The sequence below is a fragment of the Lissotriton helveticus genome, chromosome 7, assembly GCF_964261635.1.
Source record: "Lissotriton helveticus chromosome 7, aLisHel1.1, whole genome shotgun sequence".
Lineage (NCBI taxonomy): Eukaryota > Metazoa > Chordata > Amphibia > Caudata > Salamandridae > Lissotriton > Lissotriton helveticus.
In genome coordinates, this window is record NC_136068.1 from 1,360,309,237 (window position 1) to 1,360,333,041 (window position 23,805).

At 47.4% G+C, this 23,805-nt stretch overlaps 1 protein-coding gene and 1 long non-coding RNA gene across 6 annotated transcripts in view; one reads left to right on the plus strand and one right to left on the minus strand.

Moving 5' to 3' along the window:
- NTN1 (netrin 1) overlaps positions 1-23,805 on the plus strand; it is a 513,761-nt gene that overhangs the window by 229,220 nt on the left and 260,736 nt on the right. The gene's annotated exons all lie outside the window — the stretch shown is intronic.
- Positions 1-23,805, minus strand: part of LOC144770283 (uncharacterized) — a 335,474-nt gene that overhangs the window by 72,546 nt on the left and 239,123 nt on the right. The gene's annotated exons all lie outside the window — the stretch shown is intronic.

The following is a 23,805-nucleotide window of genomic DNA, read 5'->3' on the forward strand; positions in this document are numbered from 1 at the left end:
CGACAGAGTTGATCTGGCGGTTAATTTTGAGTTTGGAGTCCAGGATGATTCCGAAGTTGCGTGCATGGGCCGTGAGGGTGGGCGTGTTTCCAAGGATGGGGGCCATCAGCTGTCATTCCAGGTGTCGGGGTGTGGGCCCATGATGAGTATTTCTGTTTTGTAAGTGTTGAGTTGTAACAAAAAAAGAGAGAATCCACCCTCGCAGGCTAGGGAGAAAGGTGTCACCTGCCAAATGATAATCCTGGGACGTAAGCACGTCTCACAAATGATGGCAAAAACCAAGCTAGGTACACATTCAGGGAGAATGCGACAACAATATGGATACACCAAAATATATGATACAGAAAAATAAAATTTATTAGAAGTACAATAAATATAATCAATTTAATTTATTAAAGGGTGCATCAAAAAAAAATAGACCTAAAAAGAACAAATATATTATGTGCTGCAAAACGTTTCAGTAGAACAAAGAGATTTTATAATTCTTTTTAGGCCATTTTAGAGCCAATACCAAGATTACAAACAATGAAACTATTACATCCCCACAAACAGAGGTATCAGTAATAAAAAACAGGCTCCAACCACATACACAAATTCTCTCATCCATCTAGCTACACACACATTCAAACCTACTCACATACAACAATGACACCACAAATATGTACAGCCAAATACAAAAAGAGAAACGCATAGACGAACAAATAAATAGTAGAGTGGGCAATAGTGCATAAGTATTAACAGGGAATTCTTGCCCAATGATCTCTGTCTTGCACGGTGCCAACAAGCGTTTCGGTGCTGGGCTAACTAGTAGCCTTCACCTTCCTCAGGGCACTAAAATTATAGATCTCTGTTCCTCAGCAAAAAACGTGGGAGAAACAAGGCAAACCAGCAACAATTTATATACACAAATATTCAGTTGGTGGCACGGATCCCAAATAAAATATATTTTGTGTATAGCTGTTCCATCAAAGTGTAAATCGGAGAAGGCAGACGCCTAAAACGAGCTCCGGGAATAGCGAGCTGCATGTTTAGCTGATGCAACTATCAAGGCAAGACAGGGGGCCGGTGGCTCAAGTAAAACAGCTTCATCCAGGCGGAAACATAGAGAAACTAGTTCAAATGGCTGAATAATGTAGAACTCAAGGTCCAATAAAGAAGCGAGCATGGCAGCTTCCTGTTCGGGTCAGGATAAGAGACTCCAGTTCAGAATCAAGCGTGAGGCCTCAGGTAAAAGTATATAAGTTCATAGAATCTCGAGAGATTCGAATCACGCTTCTATGGTCGCGCCCGGCCGGGTGAAGAAGGCAAAGAGAGTCCACGGGTCCCCGGGGTGAATAGCAGGTAAGAATAGCGGTTAAAAGCATTCAGAGTACAGGTCACGGCGTCCGTCACGTCAACGATGGACCGAAAGCAATGTTGAGTTGTAGACAGCTGCCCTTCATCCATTTGATGACTGCTTCCGTGCCTTCTTGAAAGTTGTGTTTGGCTGCGTTGGGTTTGTTGGATAGGGAGAGGATGAGTTGGGTGTCGTCTGTGTATGAAACAATGTTGGGTCCGTGGAATCTGACGATGGGGGCGAGTGGACCCATGTAGATGTTGAACAACGTGGGGCTGAGGGAGGATCCTTGGGGATCTCCGCAGGTGGTCGGTGTGGGGTCCGAGAGGAAGGGAGGGAGTCTGACCCGCTGCGTTCTGCCGGAGAGGAATGAGCGGATCCAGTCGAGGGCCTTGTCCTGGATCCCTGCGTCGTGAAGTCTGTGTGTTAGGGTACGGTATAGAGGAGGGAGCGGATGTCGTCTGTTGCAGTGAGGAGGGCGGTTTCTGTGCGGTTGTTTTTTCTGAAGCCGGATTGGGAGAAGTCAAGGATGTTGTGCTCTTCGATGAAGGTGACGAGTTCGTTGTTGATGGCTTTCTCAATGACTTTCACTGGGAACAGGAGCAGGGAGATGGGTCCTTACTTTCGGAGGTCGGTGGGGTCCGCCAAGGGTTTCTTCAGGAGGGGGTTGGTTGGTAGGGGAAGGAGGTGTTAGCGAGGGAGTGGTTGATGGTGTGGCAAAGCATGTGGGAGATGGTGTTGGCAGCTCTGTTGAAGATGTGGTGGGGGCACGGATCCGTGGGGGCCCCGGATTGGATTGACTTCATCGTCTTTAGTGTGTCTTCGGTGGTGAGGGCTGTCCAGCTTTCAATCGTTGGCTTCAAGGTGTCGGGTGGTTGGTAAGGGTTCTATGTGTTAGCTGCCTTCGTCAAAATTGTCGTAAATGTTCTTGATTTTGCGGTGGAAGAAGTAACTCAAGAAACTCAAGAAATAATTCAAATTAAAACTTACCTCCATTGAGGACAAGCACTTATTAAGAGACAGAAAAACCAAAAGGACATAAACAGAAAAAAGCTGAATTTTGAACACTGGTGTAGCTGTTGCTTCTACTGGAGGGACCCACTCCTAAATCTTTCCAAAGAAACGTGTGCACTGCAGGATCCTTCAGCTGGCCTCCAACGCACAACGAAAATTGAATAATCAACACCACTGGTGGTCATGCCATTGGTGCAAAGGTGGCTTTTAGTAAAACATGATGGATCAATGTTCTGATCTGCTTCAGGTAACCAGGGTTGAAAAATGTAGATTATTCGCCTGATCAGACATCAATACATAGTGTAGTGTTTCTTGAGCTGGCTGCCAGCTAAGCACAGAGCTCATGCTCCAACGGCTCTGAGTGCAAGTCACTTTGTAAGATGCAGGACTGGGCGTTCCTTGCCACTGAATAGAAAAAAAACAGTCATGTTTTTCAGAACAGTCAGTCAGTGCTTAATGTGTAAAAACATAGGTGCTGAGGTCCTCTGCAGGAGGCATTGAACTTAAACCTCCCTCAACATTGGCAATAACAGTACCAGCTCAATTACTTGCCATCACGCTCCTACAAGTCTGACAATTCAGACCATCCCAGGCCCCCACAACTTTAACAATTACTTAGTCTGAAGGTATTCAGTGTTTTTTATGTATATGGGATTAATATACAACTGTTGTGGCGCTCACCTCTACATCTGACAAACAACGCCACCATGTGCGGACTGTTATAAGTGCCAGTGTCGAGCACAGGAAACCACAGGTTCAAATTAAGAACTGCAGTCAGGTAACATCAGCTAACATGTAAATAATGTTACTTTTTGGTGGGTCGACCAGAATACATCTGGAAAGAAAACTGAAAGTTAGCTTTTACCCAAAACATGCACTGCCTTAAGAAATGGGTATGAATGGGATCTTAGGAATATACAATGTTTGAGATAAGGTTCTCTCTACCAAATACTAAAAGGATGTTAAAAGTCACAGAGTAGTTATGTGTAGAGGAAGAAGGCCCATGGTCTGGTTTCTTCAGAAGGTCACACAACTGCGGATTTCAAATGTTCAGATAAGACGGCATTTTATAAAGCATGGTTACCTCACACAACCCTCTTTTACAAGCCATTGGCAGCCACCACAATGAAGATGTGGTGGGGTGGGTCGAGAGGGCGCTGGGGAGTGCAGGAGGGGAGCGCATGCATTGGGTGGTTAATAATAACAAATAACCACTTATCTAGAGCTGCCGCCTGACTCCTGCATCGCGCCTTGTCCTTTCTGGTTCCAGCAAGCCCTGGGGCAGCGTCACAGACTCCCTGTGCAATCCCTGCGCTGCTCTCATACTATGAGAGCAGCACAGAGATTGGCCTGAGCCGGCTGGAAAGACGCTCCGCTCAGACCCCGGCGTCTGTGGGGGTTTCTCCAGCCCAGCTGTTCAATGCAGCTGGGCTGGAGAAACCTAAGTGCGCGTCTGTGTTTTGGTCGGCCTGGGACACATATGTGACACATATGTGCATGTAGGTAGTGCACATAGCACTCCTCCTCCCCATGCCCCTCCCCTCCTTGCACAAGCTGGGTCAAAGCCAGAAAATGAAAAATAACAAGATGCTAGAACATCGTTTTATTTTTCGTTTGCTGGCTCTCAGCCAGGCAGTGGGGCGACGCTTCTCCACCATTGCAGAGGTGCCGCCACTGTTAGTCATTGGTACTTTTCTTGTTCATATGACAGCAATTAAGCTGGACCATGAAAATAAGCATGCCTGTATGTACCTTTTGTTAGTTTGCAAAATATATATCTAAGCTCCTTAAGCAACTTTCAAATCCATGTTGTTCAGAATGTGCCATAATACCTAGATAGAATTCGACTTTCTTGTAATGAACTGCAGCACTGCTATTATTAATCCGACTGCCATAAATGTATCATTATAAGCTAATGAAATTTGAGGGGAAAATATTTCAGTATAAAGAACTGAAAAGCTAGTTATCCCTTACTTCATTCAAACAGCATTTGGCATTGTGATGTCACAACTCAACTGTAATAAGTTTTTACATTACTGTAGCAATGTAATGTATTTATTACGGGTGACTAGAAATGTCACAACTAGACTGTAATAAGAAAATTAGAGACAGGGTTTATAAAGTTATTACAGGCGGACATGTGCCATATATTTGTTAACCTGGTTGGATCCTTTGTGGAACACCAGCCAGTGTGAGCTAGGAATAGGTGGTCGTTTTGGTGGAGCAGCGGGGTGTTCTCAAACAGGTAAACCTCGCTTCTTCTGCAATGGGGAACCTTGTTCCCAGCTCACTGTTCGGAGGGCGAAGGATGTGTGTTACTCTGTCGGTGTGAGGTTGAAATTCTTTGAAACAATCTTTATGGAGACTTGACTTTTTTAATACTTTGAACTGACATAGAGAAGTAGCGTTATATCTCCACTACCCCAGGGGCTGTACCAATGACATAATAAAAATAACAACGAGTAGAAGAAAAAACAATAAAGCAATATTTGTGTAACACTCAACAACGCAAGCCAGCAGATCATAGATCTTTAAATAACAGGTTTTATTATTACACAAACACAATAGTTATCAATCCATCATCGTCACAGGATTGAAAGACTGTGTGGAGTTACCATAATTCTACCCTGCAACCTGTTAGTTTCATTTAGATCTCGGCAGAGAGTGCTCGGCCAACTGAGCTATCTGCTGGGTATCAAAATAATTGCTGTTTCAATTTTACAATTACTTCGAGAGTATGGGGTCCGAATTGCATATTTTTCCCTCCTTTTTGCTTATTTTTTTTATCTGATGCTGTCAAGTGAATGTCGAATGACTGGCTTTCCCACATGGCGGAAGTGTCATTTCACTAACCCTCACTGTCGTGACCCTCCAGGGGTGAGGGCACACGTGTCACAGTAGGTACCAAGTGAAAACAAACAAGCACCTGAGGAAAGGCAGCCTAAGCAGAGGAAGAAAGGCCAGGCTGTGAGAAGAATGTTATGTTCCAGCCAGATCATAGACAGGATTGCAGATCAAAAACATGCTAAGCTGCCCCACCCCCTCGCAGGTGTGCATACCTGCAGACACAGGGCTGGGTCTGCCAGCTTTAGCGGGTGGACAACAAAGGTCAGCCCTTTGGAAAACACAAGGGCGCTGATACCTTTGCACTCAGATGGCACGGGCTTTAGGGAACAAAACCAGAAATGAACATGAGAACATTTAATCCGGGCACAAACAGCCTTACACCTTGGGAAAGAAAGGCGAGGAAGGGGGGCGGCATTCCAGTGCGCCCAAGCAGGTGTGAGAAGCCGGGGCTCACCTACCCGGCGTCTCTCTGCGGGAACTTGACAAGATCTGTGGCCTCGCCATGCTGTGTAAGGCGAGCAGCCTACTGCTTCCAAATGCTGCATAGTTCCAAGTTGGGCTAAGAAAAGGTGGTAATCAGAACCCATGTAACTTTGAGGTTGGTGGAGGCTTGCCGCGCAGAGCTGCTCACTCACAAAGTAGATCCAGTAAGTATGTCTAATTCATGTAGACCGACCGCCCTGGACTAAACACTGTTCAACCTGTGGGCGGATTTTGTCCCATTAAAGCACTCTCCTGGAAGGAACTTCAAAGCCTATTACGTAATATAACTAACTGTATGGAATGAGCTTACTATTGTGGGTCTGGATGACTAAAGGGGCAAGGTTTGGCATTCGCCATCCATCATACGGCTAACATTGAGCTGGACTGTTTGCAGTTGGCCAATCTCACGATGAATGATTGTCGATCCAGGGCGCTATTCTTTGCCAGTGTGGGCTTGCACTGGAAACAGGTGTGCAGTACGCATCCATTCATTAGCTATTATAGACCTGAAGAGGAGTGGTTGATCATTACGGGAGGAGGGGTCCACCTTTCAGTGCAAGGAGTTAAATCCAAGAAAGATAGATCATTTCACTCACATGCTGCAGCAGCAGGAGCTTCGGAACAACTCACTTGGCTGTGAATGGGAATCACCCTAATGGGCCAACGGAATCTCAGTAGGAAGAGAGGCTTCGGTGCCCAGGGCTTCTCAGGACCTTGACAGCTTGATCTGGATGAAACAGTTTGCGATATACTGTGGATAACCCCGCCCATGAGTTGTTCACAGCACTTGTGTAGGTCTATCGAAGTTGAACTCCATGAAGTAGGGTGACAACTCTTGAATGGCAGGCCTTGTTGCCTCATTGAAAGAAAATCTACTTGATATTGCATTTGGTTTCCACCCCCATACTCTACTTGTCTTAGTTTCTAATGATGAACTGTGAAGTCTACCATACTATAAATTTGCCCTCGCTCTACATGCACACCAGACAAGTCCAAAAAGACAATGTACTGATTCTTTGCCTTTTCCCGCTTTTGGGGGGCTTTTTGTCTGTTTGACTCTTTCTGCCCGATTTACATCTCTTTTTTACCTTTTCATTTGTGCTCTTTAGCCTCCTCTTTCCACCTTTTTGTGTCCTTTCACCCTTCTGTTGCCTTTCTGTCTTTTTTCTCCACTGTGCACTTAACTGCTTTCCCCCGCTTGCTCCCTCTCATGACCTGCCTCCTTCCCAGCAGCCTACTTGCTCATCAGACACGCCATTGAAAAATGGTACCTCCTTCTTGTCCTCTTGCCAGACCTCTTCTTCCTGACCAAAACCTGGCTCACCCTGACATATGCACACGATACACCGCAGCAGCGGCATGTCCATCCCCGGTCTTCATGATCGTTAGACAGGACAGAACCCGGAGGAGAGGTTAAGAAAAGATCCACAAACACCAACGACCTCCTAGAACACCTGGCCTCCAAACTATCTGTACCCAGTCACACCACCCTGCGAGGAGCCCTCTTCTATTGACCGGCCATACCATGATCCACTTCGGTAACACCATCTTGTACTTCATTGCCCCACCGATGCTCAACTCCAGCTCTTTTATCCTACTTGGTGACCTCAAATAACATCTAGAAGACCACACAGACCCTAACACCAACAGCCTTCTGAAGGACTTTAACAAGACGCTCGGGCTCACCCAATGAGTGAAGGACTCAGTCCACTGGACATCTCCTCGACCCCATCTCCACCAACTTAGCTGAAATCTTGGTGGACAAGACTACCACTCACCTGGATCAACCACTCCCTTATCCACTCCTACCTGATCAACCCCGTCAATGCACAACTACACCCCGCCCCCCCAAAACACCCAACGCAACTTGAACAGGATCCCTGAAGAAATATGGACCAGGGAACCCTAAATCCACTGCCTGCAGCACCACCACGACCTCTCATGATGGCCTCTCACATTCCATCACCCGCTTCGAAGCCTGGATAGCCTTCTGCACAGATTTCCTAGCCTCGCTCAAGACCATCACCCCCCTAAGGACCAGACTGCAAGTACAATGCCACACAGAAGAACTAAGACTCACCAAACACCACTGCAAGCAACTCAAACTCTGATGGAGACACACTCACAATAAAAATGACAAAAGCATTTGCAAATTAGCCCTCCAGTTCTACCATCAGCAACTCAGATCCACTAAATGATCAGAAATGACCGAACAAATCAAAAATATTTCCAACAGTGCCAAAGAAATCTTTGCCATAGTGAAGGATTTCACCTCCCCTGTAGTGTAGTTCCTATTATCCCAATAGGCTCTGCGCATTGGAATAATATCTTCAATAGTATAGACGTAGGACTGTGGTTAACTAGGTCTTCTACTGAATAACCGGACAAGGGTCAGAAATAGGAGTATCAATATAGGTACCTAGATAAACACACTACAGTATTACCGCCATGGACGGAACACCATGTGTTTTTGTGTAAATGGAAGCAAAGACTGAACCCCAAGTGTCACAGTCCTCCACATGTGGTGCGATCCCCATTGGGAGACAGATAGTCAGAATTCTGTGTTTCTCCACAGGGGTGGTATCTGGAAATACCGCCTCTATTTGAGTTATTTTCTGTGCTAACCAGAATGGAATTTGTTCCCTTTTAATGGGTACTTTACCTAGACAGGACTGTATGTTCTGTGGTGTGATTTTATTTGTGTTCCCCTGATGAGGGGTCAGCTGTGGAATTTTAATAGCTGGTTGGACTGTTGAAGTCCGCATTACATATTGGACTAGTTGTCTGTGTATTTTAATCAGTTGTTTTAACTGTGTTAAAAGTTCTGGTATTGACATTTTTTCAATGTCTGGATGTGGTGTGTAGCTGGCTAGAACCGGCCACGTTGCTCCTGGTCTACCTAGTGGACCGAGCCTGGTGATGTGATCATTATGTTTTAGGGCGCCTTTAAACCAGAGCAGGTGCTCTTGGTATTTGAGTGGTATTTCCACCTCCTCGAAAGGGGTGTACTCATCCGGAGGTTCCTCTATCTTGTAATAATGGAACTCCTTTGTTACAGCGTTTGCTGCTGGAAAATGTATCCATGAATAGAATACCTCTGTCTGCCGATATTCGTGTGCCTCAATTACGAATATGACTGTACCACCTCTTGGTGTCAGTCCATTTTCTATAAGTTTTAAGGTTATAGTTTTTCTTATACTGACCGGGATGAGTATTGCATCCGGGTCTTGCTGTACGAGACTTGTGTCTTCCGCTAGGAGTTGAGCTGCTACTCTAGCTGTCTCCCTTTCTTCTTCAGTTTCTGACATTTTACTGTCAAGAAGGGTTTTTGTTGCAGATCAGGTTTCCACGGAAACAAAGATTAGATGCACAATATTTTGGAACACTGTATCCTTCAACGTTGAATAAACCAAAAAACATACATAGGAGTCTCCTCCTACTAAGTTTGGCGGATTTTAACCTTTCACCCACTCCAGACGTCTTTGGAGTTTTATGGAAAAAAGGGTCTGTGTGAAAAAGCACGACTGAGTTACTCTAATGTCTTGCGTTAGATTTATCACCTATCCAAACCGTTGGGCGCCATGTAGTGTAGTTCCTATTATCCCAATAGGCTCTGCGCATTGGAATAATATCTTCAATAGTATAGACGTAGGACTGTGGTTAACTAGGTCTTCTACTGACGATATTAGACTTAAAGTTATGTGTGCCAGCTAGCTCAGAGTTCACTAGAAACTTTCTCGAATAGGCAAGGAGGAGTTTAACCTCCCTGGATAGACAAGAAGGGATTTAGTTTCTGACAACCATAGAACATGACAACTTTGCTCTTCCCTAATCAAGAGTATATCTCTAGAGTCGTGTGAAAACAAAAGACAACTATTTTACTCAGTCAGTACGTGCATTCTTAGTTTCACCAGTTTGTAGAGAAATAAGAGATGGGCGTGGTTCAATAAAAAGATGTTATTTATTGATCAGTCTCTTTTCTCATACAAGAGAAATGAAACGCTATTATTGCAATACTTATAGTTAAGTAAAGTGCATACAGTAAAAACAGAATTATAAAATAATACTGTAAAAGCATTTATATGGTTTCTTAGCCATATGATACTTAAAATGGATAAAAGATATATATACATATATACATTGACTAATCGTTCTCAACTGGTGCTTCTAACTACGCCTACCCCGGTGTACCTGACCTAAGCCTAATACTTGGGCGGGAGTAAATAAGTAGCAGTTTAAGTTAAGTTTGTTTTGCCAAGAATCTGACTCAAGAATTCTCTGTAAGGGGTTAGTCAGTTCAGTACCTGGGATTTAGAAGGCTGGAGGGTTGGTATCTCTGTCACAGGACTCGATATCCCAGTTACCCGCGAGGGCGGCTGGAAACGCCGGAGGCTGGATTTCTCGGCAGGAGAAAAAGGCAGCGTCTCTCTCAGCGCGTCAAAAGGGAGGGGCAGCTTCCGTGGGCTTTTCTGCATCAGCTGGGCTCTCCGGCAAGTAGCGCTGCTCCAAGCTCGTCACCACCGTGTCTTAGCTTAGGGCAGCGTCGGTATATTTATACCTGAAAGGTGCCGTGTTTGACGTAAGGATGGACATAAGACGTCAGCAAGAATGTCATAAGGACTGGTCGTTCTTACATTCTTTGCAGGAGTTCTCGAGCAAAATCAAAACAATGGCTGCGGGGATTTCCCAGGTCTGCTGGAGGTTTGATTTGTTTTGAGAACTCGGTGTGCTTTCTAGGGGGCTGGAGGGATAGTGCTTGCTTAATGTGACAGCATGCGCTATGACCTAATCTGAAAACGGGTTTCTGTGCCGGTGTATGGACATTAGTGAATTAATAACCGGACAAGGGTCAGAAATAGGAGTATCAATATAGGTACCTAGATAAACACACTACACCCCGTTGCCAACTCCATGACCATCACCCCATCAGAGGACCTCTGCACCCAACTCTCCTGCTACTTCAGTAACAATATCAGCAACATTTACAACAACGTTGCTCCTCAAGCTGGCCCATCTACCCACATGCCCTTCAACCTGACAAGATGAACACACCAGAAACTGCAATGACCTGCTGGCCTGCCATCACTGCAACGGAAACTGCACTGGCAATGTGGTCCATTTACTCTGCATCCCTCCCCTGCTAAAGTCCTGGAAAAACTCGTCAATAAACGACAGCCGATCACCTCACAACAACCACCTCCTCGACCAATCTCAATATGGACTGAGGCCCAACCACGGCACCAAGAGTGCTCACATTGCCAAAACTGACGCCATCTGCCTCAACATTGATAGAGCGATACAAAAGGGGATGATGGACGGAGCGTTTGAGCAAATCAAACACTCACAACCAGTCAACTGATCTGGGTTTAATCCATCACCATTCTTTAGCCCACTCAGCCACCCCATTTCAGACATGGCTATATGCAAATCAGTCTGACCCTGTGCCTTGTGGGAACAGTCCAGCCCGAACTGCCAAGCCATGTCTTCCATGGACCGGAAACAAGCATCCTGGGACCGGTTTCGGATTCATAATCCTCATCAGCTAGGCTATCTTGAATCCAGGGGCCAAATGAGCAAGGGACTCACGTCTGAGCATACCCTGCCACACTTAAGGCGAACAAAGCGATACAAAAGGGGATGATGGACGGAGCGTTTGAGCAAATCAAACACTCACACCCAGTCAACTGATCTGGGTTTAATCCATCACCATTCTTTAGCCCACTCAGCCACCCCATTTCAGACATGGCTATATGCAAATCAGTCTGACCCTGTGCCTCGTGGGAACAGTCCAGCCCGAACTGCCAAGCCATGTCTTCCATGGACCGGAAACAAGCATCCTGGGACCGGTTTCGGATTCATAATCCTCATCAGCTAGGCTATCTTGAATCCAGTGGCCAAATGAGCAAGGGACTCACGTCTGAGCATACCCTGCCACACTTAAGGCGAACAAAGCGATACAAAAGGGGATGATGGACGGAGCGTTTGAGCAAATCAAACACTCACACCCAGTCAACTGATCTGGGTTTAATCCATCACCATTCTTTAGCCCACACAGCCACCCCATTGCAGACAGGGCTATATGCAAATCAGTCTGACCCTGTGCCTCGTGGGAACAGTCCAGCCCGAACTGCCAAGCCATGTCTTCCATGGACCGGAAACAAGCATCCTGGGACCAGTTTCGGATTCATAATGCTCATCAGCTAGGCTATCTTGAATCCAGTGGCCAAATGAGCAAGGGACTCACGTCTGAGCATACCCTGCCACACTTAAGGCGAACAAAGCGATACAAAAGGGGATGATAGACGGAGCGTTTGAGCAAATCAAACACTCACACCCAGTCAACTGATCTGGGTTTAATCCATCACCATTCTTTAGCCCACTCAGCCACCCCATTTCAGACATGGCTATATGCAAATCAGTCTGACCCTGTGCCTCGTGGGAACAGTCCAGCCCGAACTGCCAAGCCATGTCTTCCATGGACCGGAAACAAGCATCCTGGGACCGGTTTCGGATTCATAATCCTCATCAGCTAGGCTATCTTGAATCCAGTGGCCAAATGAGCAAGGGACTCAAGTCTGAGCATACCCTGCCACACTTAAGGCGAACAAAGCGATACAAAAGGGGATGATGGACGGAGCGTTTGAGCAAATCAAACACTCACACCCAGTCAACTGATCTGGGTTTAATCCATCACCATTCTTTAGCCCTCTCAGCCACCCCATTTCAGACATGGCTATATGCAAATCAGTCTGACCCTGTGCCTCGTGGGAACAGTCCAGCCCGAACTGCCAAGCCATGTCTTCCATGGACCGGAAACAAGCATCCTGGGACCGGTTTCGGATTCATAATCCTCATCAGCTAGCCTATCTTGAATCCAGTGGCCAAATGAGCAAGGGGCTCACGTCTGAGCATACCCTGCCACACTTAAGGCGAACAAAGCGATACAAAAGGGGATGATGGACGGAGCGTTTGAGCAAATCAAACACTCACACCCAGTCAACTGATCTGGGTTTAATCCATCACCATTCTTTAGCCCACTCAGCCATCCCATTTCAGACATGGCTATATGCAAATCAGTCTGACCCTGTGCCTCGTGGGAACAGTCCAGCCCGAACTGCCAAGCCATGTCTTCCATGGACCAGAAACAAGCATCCTGGGACCGGTTTCGGATTCATAATCCTCATCAGCTAGGCTATCTTGAATCCAGTGGCCAAATGAGCAAGGGACTCAAGTCTGAGCATACCCTGCCACACTTAAGGCGAACAAAGCGATACAAAAGGGGATGTATCAACATTGATAGAGAACACACCATAGCACTCATCCAGCTCGATCTCTCAGCTGTGTTTAACACCACTGTCTCCCACCACATCCTCAACCAATACCTCCACAAAGCAGGCATACATGGACCCCCCTCTCCCATGGATTAGCTCTTTCCTCAGGGGACACACACAGTTTGTCACCAAGGCACCATACACCTCTGCTCCTGCCAAAGAAATCTTCTGAGTCCCCCAAGGATCATCGCTCATCCCTATACTGTTCAATGCTAACATAGCACTGCTTACCAACATCAGCCACAGAATCAGCATAGTCTCATACACTGACAACATCCTCTCCAATGACACATCCAACACCCAGACCAAATTCACTAACTACATGACTGAAGTTACCAGCAGGATGAAAATCATATGTCTGAAGCTCAACTCAAACAAGAAGGAGGTAGTACTCTTTGGAAACAACACCTCCCTGTGAAATTCAGCCTGGTAGACAGCCGCACTTGGATCAGCACCAACCCCAGCCAATCAAGCTAGGAACTTAGTGATAGTGGTGGACAACCAATTAAAGATGACCAGCCAAATCAACACGGTTGCCTCCTGCTGCTTCCACACCCTCAGCATCTCTAGGCAAACGTTCAAACGGCTCCACCTACACACCCACAGAACCACCACTCAGGTTATTGTTCACAGCAGCCTGGAATGTAGCAACATACTTTAAGGTTGCATCACTGCTCAGTTCACCAAGAGACCGCAGGTCAACCAAAAATAAAGCAGCCAGCCTGACGCACACTCAAACTCCCGCAATGCACACACATCGCCACACATCTGAAAGCCTTTCATTTGCTGCTCATCCACAAACACACACTTTTCAAGCTTCTCACGCACATGTACAACGCCCTACCTAATCCAGGCCCCACATACCTTAACACCTGCATCTGCTTCCAAACCCAGAAAAGAAACCTCCACTTGGCCAGACTCCTGCTTGCTCACATCCCTCACCTCTGAAGATTCGGAGGACGTTGGATCAAACTCCCCAAGCACATAACTGCCAGCTCAGTCCTTCAATTCCACAAGAAACTGAGATCATGGCTCTTCCATTAGGCCCCTGTCAGACCTGGCACAGTCCTTTCTTGCAGTGCCTGGATACCCACACAGGAGAACTGCTCTCTAAACAGAAGCAGAGATTATGCCTCTCAGCTGCCACATTTGGGCAGCAACACAGCATATCTTGCTAAAATCTGGAAATTGCATACGTTCCTTTATCTGAATGAAACGGAGAGTAAAGAATGCAAAAAAAACACATTTACTGGAGAAAGTGAACTGGGCTCCACTGGGTATATTGCTGACCATGAATGAGGCAAGCTCTGAGCCACACCAATAAGCAGAAGAAGAGTACTTGCAGAGGATGTATACCTGCATGGAGCAAGGATGCACACGTGTATGATGTACACCCATGTGCATGGTACCGCATGCATAAAGCTATACAAGTAATTCCATTTCTACCACTAGGTGGCATGTTATGCAGAGGTGGGAAATGGAAGGAAGTCAGGATACAGTAGTATAACCTCTCACCCATTGGCTTTGAGATACAAGGGAGATATCGTGCTGTTGTCTCCAAAACGTTTAGTAATAAGAGATACTGATGTTCAATGTAAATTATCCCAAGCAACGGACTTTATTAGAGTTCTAATAGTAACCACATGAGAAAAGTCTGCATTAGTGGCCCCCATTTGCAAAATTACCAGCGCTGATCTCCTCAGTGAATCAGGCACGGTTGCCAGCAGTAATGTAAAAAATGCGTTGTCACTGTGGAATGCCCAAACTTGGGTATTATATAACAGCCTTAGCTGCAATGCCCCTGGCACCAAGTTAATAATATTGTTAACAAGTCTACCCAACACTCCCTGATATGCCAATCAAATATTAGCTTTAAATATATTTTGGAAAGTCAATAATTTTTCACCCACCATCAGGTTGTGAGTTCAAAAAATACACACATTTCCGTCTTGTATTCACACACTTTTTAATTTTGATATAAATATATTAATTCAGCCAAGCAAAAACTTCTAATGTAGTATGTTGGGTTGCACACAGAAGAGCTACGTTCAGGTAACTGGAGAGCTACCAGTTGGGTTGGAGAAGCCTGTAGAGGCCACCCTGTCCAAATACCAACAGGTAAGAGAACCTTTTGCTTAACTCCATTGAAAGAAAATGAGACGTTGCTACCACCAAAAGGATAAATGAAAGCATTTTTGGAAACTATTATTTTTTACCCTGTTGACTATAAGTTAGGTATTGTCACTCTGCAGCTACGTGCAGTCAAAATCAAATTCCTGTTGTGACTTGATGTAGGCAGTTTCAGCGGAATTACCCAGGCTGCAATGGTGAGGAGCCCTCACCATCCGAGAAGAAATTAGCATTCCTTGTAAATATCGGAGTACCATTCTGATGCTTGCGAGAATCTCTTTACATCTCAACCCTATATTCTTTTGTCTGTAGGCTGCTGATTGCTTCACGCCCTTTCGAAATGTGCCTTGGGGAACAAAAGTACCACTCAGGTGCTGCTTCAGATTCTTGATAGAAGAACTTGTCCTTCTCGGACACAGAGCAGTGCTGGCAAAGTTTCCTCAGTGGCATCTTGCAGTACCCACTGCCACTCCTGGAACCATGGAAAACACTTCTAGGGTTACAAATATGCAACTCCGGGAATAGCTCTATCATGCTTCATACTGTCTCGAAGAAAAGGTGGGCACCAATAGTCTTTCCTTTGGCCAGATCAGGCAGCCATATTCTAATGTGGCCAATGTTGTCTGGCTTTGGGTACATGCTCATTTTTGAGAGGAAAGAAAAGGACCAGGTACACCCAGGAGAAGAGAAATCTGGAAGCATGTAAGAAGGAAGGTGGCAATCTAGGCTAGTTCGTACCACATATAGGGTGGCACATAGAAACAAAGGTACATAATGTGGCATCAGATAAGGATTCATCTTGTATGCCTCATGACTGTCAGCATGGCACATTGACCCTACATTGTCTTCAGCTTTACATACGACGAATAAGCAATAGCGGTGTGGGCCATTCAATGTTGCATTAGTGTAATATTTCTCTATTACATATATGCGCTCTGCTCAACTTTTTTGGGACCAAACTGCTAAGGAGTCACAGTCAATATTTAAACAAACAACACAAATGAAAAGGAGCGTGAACTATATCCTAGATATTACACAATTCCAGCTTCACACAAACGTTCCGTATGTTGTAATGTTCACGTGTATCCAAAAGGATGGTTCAAATTAATTCAGTTCCTCTGAAGTCTTGTTCATCCAACTTTTTATTGAATTTTTTTGTATCAAAAACACATTGAAATCAGCCCAGCCAACACATTTCGTCCCTTAGAACTGCATCAGGGTTGGAAGAGCAAAAGAATCACTTGTCACCACGTAAAATATGGTGTTGTCACATGCCAAGTATCCTCATACAGTCCCATCAATAATGTTGGGTGGTATATTACCCCCTATTTCTTCTCCTTCGTCAGTGTTCTTGCCCCCACTCTACGGTTTGTTTACCTAAGGATTTGAATTTATTCAAATCATCCTTTTGGATACACGTGGACATTACAACATAAGGAACTTTTGCATAATGCTCTACTTGAGTAATATCTAGTATATATTTCATATTCCATTTCAATTGTTTTGTTTGTCTTCAGCTTTACCCTTGTGCCATTATTTCTAGCCAGCCCTCTCAGAAATTAATTTACTCTTATTTCTCCAGAACACTGTTCCATAAATTACCTTTCAGTGAAAATATATTTTCAAACTTTACTCTTAAACATATATTTTCAAACTTTACTCTTAAACACCCTCCCCAGCACCTCATCCAAGATAGTAACTTTGGGATTTAGAAGTATTTTCCTCTGGGTAAATGGGGATCTGGTTCTGTGTTTGGTCTATTTAGGAATGAGAAGATCATCATATCCAACTACCCCCTCTCCATTGAGTGTTTTACGTTTAACATCCTGCGTTCTCGTCATAGGATGTGTAGTTAAAGAAACTCACCAGATGAAGGTTTGAGATCCATTATTAATGTTCTGGAGATGTGGCTTCCAGATCAGGACTTGCTTCTCAACATGTGACCTCCAAACCTTGAGTAACTTTCCAGAAGTAAATTTCCAATCTTTGGACACTATAATTCATACTTGACTTCTAGACTTGGGTACAATACTCCAGATTTATCCTCCAGATCTAGACACAAGAATCCAGAAATAAACTTAAGAAGTGGACACTGTGCTCCATGTTAGATTGCTGAAAATTGACCTAATATTCCAGATATGGCCTTTAGAACAGACTATGATTAAAAATCAATATATTATTGCCAAAGAGTATTTGATCTGTTAGTGCATCCTGTGTCCATCCTACGAATTCAGTTTACTGTCTTAACCCCTTGTGAGCGCCGGCTGGCCCCCGGCCGTCCGACGTGATGGTAGGCGTGTGCGGAGGACGGCCGGGGGCTGTCCGAACCCCTCCCACTCATTCATTCGCCCCCACCGGGGGGGGGGGGAATGTGCGCAACGAGCAAGGGGTTAAACCATTCTGCCACAACTGGTGATGTCATACAATGTGACAGGAGACACTCCCTGCCAATATATGAAGTCCGATGATTACACCTTATAAACAGCTGTGTAGCCCGGGAATGTGCTCTGTCAGAAGCATCTGCAAAAATTAAAAAAGAAGAACAAGGGCCAGATGGGGCAGTGTCATCTCTGATGGCGACATGAGGAATAACAAAACGGTATGTAGTACTCCAGAAGAGGCCTAAATAAGTAGTAATTATATTACATTGTACCATTCATATAGCACTTCGCACCCTCACGTGGGACGCCGAAGTGCACATTCCGTTAGGTATCATGCTGCAGCTCAAGAGAATGCATGGCTGGCAGGGTGTTGTATTTGTTGTGATCCTATCTGGGAAGCGTTCTGGTGTCATACGTGAGTGACCAGGGAGGTGCTCTTAATTTGTCTTGGGGTACTGCTGCTAGCACTGTGGAGGACGAGGTGTGAGAGATAGGCAGGCGTGCGGAATATAGTTATAATTAGTGGACAGTTATAATTTGCTATGCAGGTCCCGTGCTATGCCTCTTGGTTTCCATTATGCTGCAGGCAAGGTAAAGAGGCAGGGGTTTACCGGGATGCTCTGTATTATAGCCGGTAATCCAGTTGGGGATGGGGAGACCAGGGTTTATGTACGCTGCCTCAGCCCTAACAGTCATTTAGAGGCCCCCACTTGGTTCTAGGACTGTCCCCCTCCATGCATAAGCACTGCACGGAGGACAATTTTCCATTTTCTTCCCAACACACGAAAAAGGAGTAGAAAGCGTGCAACCATCTGCAGCGCATTTATGGCACTCACTATTCGTTCTCTCTAGAGATCCCAGCAAATATGTTCAGCGTTACATACATCTGAAAAGGGGGGGCCCTCGGCCCCCCCGCACGCATGGCGGCGCGGCGACCGCCTCACCCCCCTCCCCTCGGGTCTTTCGACGGTGGGGGCGTGCCCTGGGGGCGCGGCCCACCGCCGATTGGCCGGCGCCCCTCCTGACCCGGAATCAATGGACTGGTTCCGGGTCGGGGGGGGCGGGCGTGAGGAGGGGCCACCCGGCCCCTCGGGAATAAGAGGTAGGGAGCGCCCAGGAGACTTCCTTGTCCCTGGACGCTCCCTCGCTGAACGTTGTGCCCCGCGTTCGGGGCCTCTTTGTTTTATAATTTTCTCCCCGTTTCTTTTTCAGGTTCAAAAGCCGATCGCTTGTGGATAGAACGGACTGCTTCAGGCCGCGGAGAGAGACACAGTGCGTCGCCTCACCGATCGTGGTCTGCGGAGACTCGGGGCTTTTTGGATCCTGCGAGGTCGTCACGCAGGGCCGGTACTGCGGCGCGCTCGTGCGGTGGAGGAAGCGTGTTTCATTGAGGTATCGGGTAGGGGCAGTGGTAGCTCGCTGGCCAGGTCGGAGGGGGACGGGCTGAGTGCGTGCCGAAGGGCGGCCAGGAATACGTTATCAAGGCGCCCCCATTGTTTTAGCAAGGAATTTTGGCGCGCTCCCAGAAGAACGGCGAAAGAAGCCGGGGTGGGCATTCTGTAACCAATTAAGCAGCGGGCCAGCTCACGAGGGGCCGCCCTGCTAATTTTGTATTTCGAAGGTGTGCTCCGGGACTCAAATTTAAACCGCATAGGTAACGCGGTACACACAAGGGTTTTCCCGCCTCGGCGAGTCGGAGCGGAGAGGTTGTTCCAGCGGAACACAAGCGTCTCGCTTGCAGCTAAGCAGGGTCGACCAGGGCAGCACCTGGATGGGAGACCCCCGGTGAAAGTTTATAATTGTAGGAAGAAACTGTTTTCCACGGCTGCATTACATTGATGATTAAGCTAATTTGTTGTTCATCCGGTGACACAAGGTGTACAATTGCATGGTGAAACAAGGGACCATTGCTAACAAGGTTATTGTTAGTTATTAAGTGATTGATTATTAATGTCATTGCACAGTACATCTATGTAATTATTTTCACGCTACACTGCAGTGTTTATTTGTAATTCAGGGGACTGGAGGTGTCACAGAGGGTGCAATTTTCTTGAAAACGAGGTGACAATTTTGAAAGGTTTTCACTAATGTATTATTGTAATTTCGATTAATAAGTGATTTATTGTCATATCCTTACATTTCTGGGGAGTAAGTGCAGATACGGGTCCAGATTTGTCCTGGCCTTGGACGGAGTGTTAATTTAAAGGTCGCTTATACACGGTAATAACACAAGTTTTAATTCCAGGAAATTGGACTAGCGGACAGGACGGAAGAGCATCCAGCACGCAAAGTGGTGTGAGCAGGGGCCGCAGATCATTATCGCAGGCGAGGACGAGTGACTGGTCGGTAAGAGGGGTACGGGGGGCTAGCATTCATCGCTCCTGGTGGCCGCCGGGTGGGTCTACATTAGGTTTACTCACCCCCTTACATAAGCGGACAAGCCGCTAGTGTTGCGGTCGCCGTTGCATGGTGCTGAAAGCCCCCTGGTGACCCTCCATCTGAAAGGTACACACAGCTGACCTGTTGGGAACTAAGTAGGCAGCGGGTGTTTTTGGGTTTAGCGTCATGCCAGGTCCAAGGGGTGGAAAAAGGGGGTCCAACATGGAGGCTATGATGCGGGCTATGATGCGGGAGATGAGCGACATTAAGCAACAGCTAGGACAAATTAAGGAGCGGGAAGCTCGGTTGGAGGATAGAGAGGGCGAGGCACCGGGCCCGTCCGGGAGACCGATCCGCAAGAGGGTGGCACCAGTGCCGAGAGGGGAATTTGTCACCCCGCAAGGGAAACCTAGGTCCAAACGGCCCAAGGAGGCGGTCCCCACCCCAGGCCCAGTGGATCCGTTACCCGCCGCACCGCCCGCGGCGGTCCCACCCCCGCATGTGCCTACACCCATTGCCCCTGTGGTGCCGGTGCCGACAGGTCAACCAGTAGACGCTGGGTCTGCTCCTGCACCGGTGCCCACAATCCCGGGTGCAGGCGGGCCACACCCGGCGCCCGCCCCGCCAGCTGTGCCAGGACCATTGGGCATAACCCCAGTGGTACCTGTTGTCCCGGGGGGTAACGTAGACTCAATGCCGCCCGAATTGGTAGCTCAGTTAACGGCCATGATGCCATGGCTCCAAAAAGGGGGAGCCTTCCCGAATTCTGCAGACCATGCGGCAGAGGCGGCAAGGTTCGTGGAAAAAATCAGATCGGCACCGAGAGCCGACAGTGTTGCAGTGCCAATTTCTTCTCCCCTTGCAGGTCCAAGTGTTCCCCAGCTGGACGGAGTACAAGGGCAGCCGCTCATGGTGCCCGCACTTGGTAAGGAAGTGGCATTGCCACTCTTGGGGGACGGTGTAGTACCTTCTAGGAGCGAAAATCTAGCACAACATGTGTCTTTAGCGGTTAAAGAAATGATTTGGGCTGATAAATACGTGTACATTTATTCTTTATTATTGGATAATAGGGAAATGGAGCAGGCAAAAGCACTGAAAGAGTGGATGCTCCCAAGTGAATGGAGGGCGCAGTGTACTAGATTCAGGGTTGAGGAAAATCTCAATAATTGGATGCAAGCATGGGCCGTTTTCACTGCAGTTAAGGCTGAGCGTCCTCCAGATCTGCAGGCTGCATTGGCTTGCTACTCGAGCAGGATTGTGGGGTGGAGTCAACAGTATTCTGGGGAAGCATGGAAGGGTTATGATGTAAATTTTAGGAAGGCGTTGGAATTCAATAGAGCATTACCATGGGACACGGTAGACTCCATGGCCTGGCACAAACAGTTCTCTGACACTGCACCTCCCCCTCAGTTCGGTGCGGGCAGGGTGTTCACTAGACCGCAGCAGCCCTTTCGGCCCCCCCAAACGAGTGAAGTGCCTGGGAAATTTAGGGCAGGTGGGCCAGAAAAGAAAGGGGTGTGCTGGGATTTTAATAAGCGTACCTGCACAAGGGCCGCGTGTAAGTTTAGGCATGCATGTGCCTCCTGTGGGCACCCCTCTCACCCAGAATCTACCTGTAGGTCCAAGCAAGGTAACACGGGGCAGAGGGGTAGGGGAAGGCCACTATAAGTCAGACACGTCACGCCCCCCCACTCCTGTGGACGTGGTGGCAATGATTCCATTCTTGAACAGATACCCTGACCACAAAGCAGCCACCCTACTCCAGGAAGGTTTTTCCAAAGGTTTTAGGATCCCGGCCGGGGGATACACAGGCAGTGCGCACTGTAGGAATCAATTATCAGTCACACACAATCCGGCTGTTGTGGCCGCCAAAATTGACAAGGAGCTTTCCTTAGGCAGGATATCTGGCCCTTTTTCTGCAGTGCCAGTACACAATTTTGTGTGTTCCCCACTGGGAGTTGTCCCCAAGAAAGAGAAGGGGCAATTCAGATTGATTCATAACCTATCAGCGCCAAAGGGGGCCTCACTGAATGATGCCATTGACGAAGGGATCTGTAGTGTTAAGTACGCCTCTTTTGATCAGGCTGTGACCTTATTGCAGGCCACGGGACCCGGGGCGCTGATGGCGAAATCAGACATAGAGTCCGCCTTCCGCCTCCTCCCAGTCCACCCGGCGGACCAACATCTTTTAGGTTTCACCTTTAGGGATAGGTTCTACATGGACAAATGCATGCCTATGGGTTGTTCTATTTCTTGCGCCTACTTTGAGATGTTTAGTTCATTTCTGGAATGGGCCATGAGACAGGTGACAGGCCATCAAAGAGTCATGCATTACTTAGATGATTTCCTCTTCCTCGGTACAGCGGGTTCTCAGGAGTGCGCACTGGCATTGCAGGAGTTTTGCGTGCTCATGCAGGCTTTTGGGGTCCCGCTTGCGCCTGGGAAGACGGTGGGCCCGACCACCTGCTTGGAATTTCTGGGCATCGAGATAAACTCAATGGAGAAATGTTTTAGACTACCTAAGGACAAGGTGCGCAAATTCAAGACGTCGCTACAGTTATGCCTCCGGAAGGAGAAGGTCACTTTGCAGCAATTACAGGAGGTGGTAGGGCAACTGAATTTCGCACTAAGAATCATCCCAATGGCTCGCCCCTTCTCTCGCTCCATCGCGCACGCGATGCAGGGGCTGAGGGAAAAGCACCACCGCACGCGCCTATCGGCTGAAATTCGCCAGGATATGCTTATTTGGATGGCATTCCTGGAGGATTTTAACGGTAGGGTGGTCTGGCCCGGCCCGCTCACTACATCAGCGGAGTTAGGACTATGGACCGACGCGGCCGGTAGTGTGGGCTTTGGTGCCATCCTAGGGAATAGGTGGGTCGCTCAACAATGGCCAGGAGAATGGAACACATGGGGTTTGCTCGGCAACATTGGCTTCCTGGAGCTTTTTCCAATATGGGTGGCACTGATGGTTTGGCCAGAACACCTATGTAACCGATCAGTGGTGTTTTGGTCAGATAACATGACAGTGGTGGACTGTATCAATCAGCAGGGGGCGCGGTGTCCTTTCATACTTCGTTTGATCAAAGAAATTGTTCTGCGTTGCCTTAAACTGAATGCTAATTTTAGAGCCAAACATGTCCCTGGTGTTTTAAACAATGCTGCTGACGCCCTTTCTCGCTTCAAAATGCAGGTTTTCAGGGAACATCTCCCCACAGCAGACCCCTCGCCAGCACACTTCCCAGCAGTACTTTGGCAGATTGGTGCCCCAGATTACAAGACCTCGTGGTCGCTAGCCTAGCCCCCAGGACCAAGACGGCTTACGAAGGGGCGTTTCTGTCTTATTGTTCCTTTTTGGGGCCACAGTGGGAAGTGCTTTGGGCAAAGGAGGATGGGTTTGCAGCCTATTTAGAATGGATGCACAAAGAGGGGCGCTCAGTAGCAGCGGCAACCAGACATAGGGCAGCAGTGTCATTCTTCGCTCAAGCTAGGGGCTTTCGGGATCCCACCAATACCTTTATGATACGCAAGGCTTTAAGGGGATGGCGCCGTATTCAAGGACACCAGAAGGACAAAAGGAAGCCCATGGGGTTGGCCCGGCTAACAGCCTTACTGGGCACGCTGGAGATTGTTTGTAACTCAGAGTGGGAAGTGCTTCTTTTTAGGGCGGCATTCTCCCTGGCATTTTATGGGGCGCTGAGAATTAGTGAACTTGTTGCAGGATCTAAGGCTGACATACTAGGTGGCTTGCAGAAGGCTGGGGTGACGATAAGGGGTGACACCATGTGGGTGATTATCCAGAAATCAAAGACCGATCAAGAAGCTAGGGGTCACACCATAGTTCCGCAACGGGCCCCCGCCAACCCGTGCTGCCCGGTGAGGCACGTGGAAACACTCATGGGAT